The 5,814-nt window shown below is 49.5% G+C and overlaps 1 long non-coding RNA gene across 2 annotated transcripts in view; it reads left to right on the top strand.

The window, feature by feature from the left end:
• Nucleotides 1-759: 759 nt before the first annotated feature.
• LOC120751025 (uncharacterized) overlaps nucleotides 760-5,814 on the top strand; it is a 35,357-nt gene continuing 30,302 nt past the window's right edge. For both annotated transcript variants that reach the window (XR_005700244.2, XR_005700243.2), the window contains exons 1-4: nucleotides 760-868; nucleotides 2,129-2,279; nucleotides 2,425-2,600; nucleotides 3,386-3,553. This is a non-coding gene — a long non-coding RNA (uncharacterized LOC120751025). The remainder of the gene's footprint in view (nucleotides 869-2,128; nucleotides 2,280-2,424; nucleotides 2,601-3,385; nucleotides 3,554-5,814) is intronic.

The following is a 5,814-nucleotide window of genomic DNA, read 5'->3' as shown; positions in this document are numbered from 1 at the left end:
GCCGCCGCTGCTGCAGCTGCCTCTGAGCGGGGCGGCGGCGGGGGCGAGCCCGGCGGGCACCGAGGGGGACTGGGACGAGGTGAGGCCTGCTCTGCCCGCGGAAGCCCCGGGCTCTCCTGCTCCCTCCGCCGCCGCCGGGGAGGCCCGGGCTTTCTTCCGCGGGGGCGGGGAGGCTCCGCCGGTGTCCGAGTCGGAGGAGGAGGAAGCGGAGGCCAGAGTTTCCTCGCCGAGAGCGGCCGTGGTGGGAAGCCGGGGGGGCGAGGAGGGGGAGGCGGCGGGGGCGAGGGGAGGCGGAGCGGGGCCCTGCGCCCGCCGGGGGTCCCGGAGGCAGCGCCGCCGCCCGCTCGGGGCTCCCTCTGGCGATGGCGGCCGCCGCTGCCCTGAGCCCCCGCCCGGCAGCCCCAGGCGCCCGGCCCGCTCCGCTCGCTGCCCGCCGGGTTTGTCTCCTCTCAGCCCAGCTGCACCTAATGGAGTCCGGGCCGGGACGTCACAGGAAATTCCTGCACTGCCCCCTACACACACTTCCGCCGCCCGGGGCCGCGGTGGGCACGGCCCCACGGCTGCCGGGGGGCGGCGGCGGGGCGGCCCCCGGGGGGGACGGGGACGCCCCAACGGCACCGCCCGGGTCGCCGCCCGCCCGCGCGGGGTCCCGCGGCGCCCGCGGGGGCCGTGGGCGTCGTGCCCGAGGGGCTCCCGGGGGTCCCGGGCGTGTGCCCGGTGTGTGCCCGCGCCTGGCAGCGCCGGGGCGGGCGAGGGGCGAGGGTGGTCGCGCACGAGGTGCGGTGAGCGCCCGCTGCCCCGACGTGTCCCGGTGGGACCGGCCGTCCCTGCGACACCGTGGAGGTGACCGGATAATTTCCGGCCTCAGGTAGTTTCCTGATGCAATTTGGGTAGGGAGAAATGGGTGCGAACTGAGACAGGGGAAAATTAGGTTGGGTGCGTGGAAGAAATTCTTCTATGTGAGAGTGATGAGACACTGGAACAGGTGGCCCAGAGAGGGTTGGATGCCCCAGTGCTGGTGGCGTTCAAAGCCAGGCTGGATGGGGCTTTGAGCAACCTGGTCTAGTGGAAGGTGTTGCAGCCCATGGCAAGGGTATTTAGAACGGGATGATCTTTAAGGTCCCTTCCAGTCCTGATTCTGTGTTTGGGAGTTTTAAAAAAAGGAAAACGCTTAATGAAGTCGCATCCTGCTGTTGCACGGGTTGGTTACTGGAAGGTTTGATGACAGTCTTGTCTTTTGTAGTCATTGCATGTGTTGGCATGGAAAAAGGGGGGAAATGGCAGTTTTGCTGTAGGCCTTACAAGAATGTCGAGAGTTGGGGCACATTCGTCAGGACGGGCTGTCAGAAGACAGCAGGAATTTTAAGGGTCCCAGTCTCTGCCCTGTGGTTTCTCCCTGCTAACCCTCCTGTATGGTGGAAGGCAAACTCAGTCCTGAGCCAAGCCTCTGGTCAAAAGTTATGAGATGAGTGAAATCCTGGTCTTTAAAAATAGCATCTTGAAATAATATGTTTTCTGTTATTTGGTTTAGAGCCTAGAATTTTTATCTTTGGTATGCTTGAGCTTTTCTTCAAAACCCAAAGGGAAATAACTTTTTTTTTTTTTTTTCCTTATTGAAAGCTGAGGTTAATATCTAATTGTCTTCCCCTACAGAAGCTGAGGTTTTAGGAGTACTGGCTTAGGTTAAAGTAGTAAGTTTGAACAACAGTGCTTTGTTTTGAGTGGAACTTAGAAAAGGTCCAGCTGAGGGAAATCACAGGCCCAAGACCAGTGGGGAACTTCATGGAGCAACAAAATGCATGAAAGGAGTGAAATCGGAGAAGGAGATGAGACCTCATGAGGCCTGACCAGCTGAAGTAGATACCTTGGCCCTGTTTAGAGGCTGCAGAAGATATTTTCCTGATAACAGCCAAAGCACTCTTATGCCAGAGGGAGAGGTTGGAAAGAGCTTTGTCCCTGACCTCTGCCCAGGTGTGGCTGTAGGGCTAAATTCAACATCCGTCTTCTAGAAAGGGGAATGCTGATGTTGTGTTTTTAGCTCACCAGCCATTGTTGGAGAACACAAGGTGTGTGTTTTAGCCTCCTCACTGCTGTATACACTCTTATTTCCATTGTTCTATGTTTTCAGCATTCTTGAGTTCTTGGTGCCAGATGCCATCACTGGACCCATAATTCAAAGACTTGGGTAAAGATGACAGGACCGGTTACAGAGAACAGCACAGACCCTGTGAAGGCACCTGAAAGTGAACTTTAAAGATCAAGATGAGGTTTTCAGGAAGGTAAAGTTGCTCATCATTCTTTCCTGCCTTGTGCCTCAGTGTCCAGGGGAAGGGGATGGTAAAAACCCCTTCCCACCATCTGTTCCTGTTGTCCTTTGTCACCTATGGCTTCCCTAATCATGGAGGTGGTTTTTACTTCTCCTAGGCTTTCCCTCGTCACCAGGAAGGGATCTTGGAAGATAGGCCTGGGGCTGGCACAGTCACAGGAAAAAGAGAATTGTGAAAGGAGTAATGGCACCATGCTTTGTCAGTTCTTCATCAGTGATTTGTATCTGATTCTCTTCTGCAGCCACATGAGAGAGGGCAAATGCAATAATCCAAGTAAGTGTGCAGCTTTTTGAGTGATTAGAGAATCAACTGGTAAATACAAAACATGTCTCACTTGTGACAGATGACTCTATTATAATAACAGAAGTATGGGCTCATCATATTCAGGCATCTTTAAAGTTTCCCAAAAGTAGAGAATTAATGCAACAATTCAGCTATAAAAAAAGACAAAACTTATAAACACCCAGAACAGGAATTTTGAAGAGAAACTTTAGCAACCTTAAATACAGTTGTAGTACCAGTCTTATTACTGAAGCAGAGGTGTGCTGTGGAGAATATGTACAATTCTGACCATATTGTAATTTAGACAACTTCCTATTGTATAGATCCACATTTTTAACAGAAAAAATGTTGCAGAAATACTTCTTATTTATTGTGATAGTTTAGAAAACTGAAGGGACCAATTACTCCCAGAAAAAACAAAAAAAATCCCAAAAAACAAAAAAAAACCCAAACAAACAAACAAAAAAAAAAACCAACGCAATGAAACTACCAGTGTGAAATGTTTTGAACTCGTGGTATCTTTAAGTGTAAGAAACCTGTCTTGGGACATTCTAGATTAAATACAAATGCTTGAAAAGCAAGAAACACTTCCATTTTCTAGGTCTGGAAAGTCAAAAAAAGAAAAAACAACCCTTGAATTTATTATTTATGAGCTGGCTAGAACTAATAAACTTTGGCTAATTAAGGTCTTTTTTGTTTTGTTTTGTTTTGTTTTGTTTTTACCTCCCTCCCCCCCCCCCCCCCCCCCACCCCCCCCCACCCCGATTTTGTTTTAGAGGAGGATGGAGCACAGTCCAAATCTGAATAATAGGAAGGAACTCTCATTAGGAGCCTGGATTATTTGATAATAACCATGTGAGGCTGCTTCAGCAGAGCTGTAATTCGACAAAATATTAGAGAAAATCTTTGAGAGATGGATTAGCAGTCAGAGCTACATGCTGAAGGTAATGAATTGTTTGATTCCCTATCAGCTGTGTATACTTTCCCTTTTCTTCTGCACCAAATTTAAGGTTACTAGAAACAAATCAACTAACAGCAAAGAAAAAAGGAAGAAAGAATAATTTAAAACAATCACATTTTCCACAGTACCAGCTAAATAAAGGCTTGAACAGGCACCTGGATGTGCTTGCAACTTCCAAAAAATGACATAAGGATGAAAGATAAGCACCTTCCTTAAACGGCATTTCTAGAAATCATTCAGCAGATAGTAAGCAAATTACACTGGTCTGAGATTCCATCACTTCATGCAGAGGAGGATGGGGGTCTGCTGCAGAACTGGGTGATTAAACTGGCATAAAGGTCAAGGAAAAGGAAGAGACCTCTTTCATCTTGGACTTTGCTGGAAAATCTTCCAAGCTTCTGTGGCTGGTAGCAGGGTTTGGGCAGAGGAGGGAAACTACCCACAGAAAGTTCACTCTGTCTGGGCATATATCTGGGCCTGTACAAGTCCACTGGACCACATGACACCCATTTGAGTGTTGAGGTAGCTGGCCAGTTTTATTGTGTGCTCACACCCTGTGACATTTGAAAGTCCATGGCATTTAAAAAGACTGCAGGTGACTGAGCAAAGGCTAATGTTACACTTAATGTTACACTTAATGTTTAAGTTCAGTTGTCTGACCCAGTGTCACTGACTTTGGGCTTAGTGAGCACAGGGAAAAGCAGAGGATGCCATTCAAGCTTGTCTTTATGAGGGCTTCTGGTGGACTTCCTCACTAACCTTGTAGCTGGAGAGGTGGGTGGAGTGGGCAGACTGTGCGTGTGAAAAACTGGCTGTAACCTCAGGCTTGAAGGTTGTGTCTCGTGGGTTTGAAGTCTCGCCTGATGCCCCGTTAGGAGGGGTCAGGGATCGATACCAGGGCAAGTCTTGTTTGATAAGGTCACTGCGCAGGGGGTGGTACAGTGCACCCTCAGCAAGTTTTTGGCTGATCCCCTTGCCAAGCTGGGGAGATCAGTTGATACACAGGAGGCCGCCAGTCAGGGCAGGCTTCCCGAGCTGCAGGAGCGAGAGCCTTGTGTTGGTCAACAGAGACAAGGGCAAAGTCCTGAATATGAGACAGACTATCCTCATAGGACGCTACAGGCTGAGAACCAGCTGGCTTGGAAGCAGCCCAGCAGAAAAGGGCCTGGCCATCCTGATGGACAAAAGAAGTTCCTCATTGGCTTTCAACACCTGCAGGGCTGCGTTATCCACATACCCGGCAGGTATGAGCTCTGTGTGCAGCGCTGGTGAGGCCACGCTGGATGCACGCTGTCCAGTTTGGGGAGAGCCAGTTCAGCAGAGGCCGCTGAGGTGGGAGGGGCTGGAGCACGTGATGTATGAGGAAATAGGTTTAGCCACAGTAGGATCTCATTACAATGTGCACCTTACCAGAGATGTTTATAGGGAAGATGGCACAAGGCTTCTCTCTGAGATAGTCACCAACAGGATGAGAGACAAAAGAGAGAAGCTGCACCCAGAGGTATTCCAATTGTGTGTAAGAAAACAAAAGTGGAACACTTTCCCTGAGTGGCTGTGGATTTTCCATCCATGGAAACAAAACTAGACAGGAAAAGACTTTGAGCAACCTAGTTTATCTTTGAAGATAGCTGTGGAGGGAGCAGGAGGTTGAACCAGTGACCTGCAGAATATGTTGCCTAACTTTAATTTTGCTGTGATTATAGATATACTTTGTACAAGACTATCCTTGTGTTAGGGGTGGAACAGTATTGGTGACTGGATAATCGTCATGTCTCGGGGGTTACTGATATTCTATCCCAAAGCTTCAGCCATCGTGTTGCTTTGTAATTCAGCTTGTGCGGTGAGGATAAGGGCAGTAGTGCTATTGTTGCAACCTAATTAAATATTAAGTAATCGTACAATGTCTTCTGTCCACCAAATTCATGTGCATACACTGATGTTGACCTCTGCACTCTCCTGGGTAAGCACAGCGTGGTGTGGTCACAAAAATAAATGTCAGAAAGTGCCGAGGATCCCATGTGGTACAGAACGTCCTGTTTAATACAGGGTGTGTCATGTTGTTACACGGTCAGTGCAGTTTCTCGTAGGAAGAGCATACATGGCATGGTTTCCCCTGGATTTCCGTTGCCATAGGTGTCTTTCTGGATGCGCAGGATGTGATGTATTGGGAGAACTCAGACTTCCCTGTAAGGACAGATAAAGCATGCGTGTGCAAGAGGTCTGCTGCCAGATTGGTACTTGCTG

The sequence above is a fragment of the Hirundo rustica genome, chromosome 3 (genome assembly GCF_015227805.2).
Source record: "Hirundo rustica isolate bHirRus1 chromosome 3, bHirRus1.pri.v3, whole genome shotgun sequence".
In the NCBI taxonomy this organism is placed as follows: Eukaryota; Metazoa; Chordata; class Aves; order Passeriformes; family Hirundinidae; genus Hirundo; species Hirundo rustica.
Note: the sequence above shows the minus strand (reverse complement) of the source record. Positions and strands in the feature narration are given on the sequence as shown.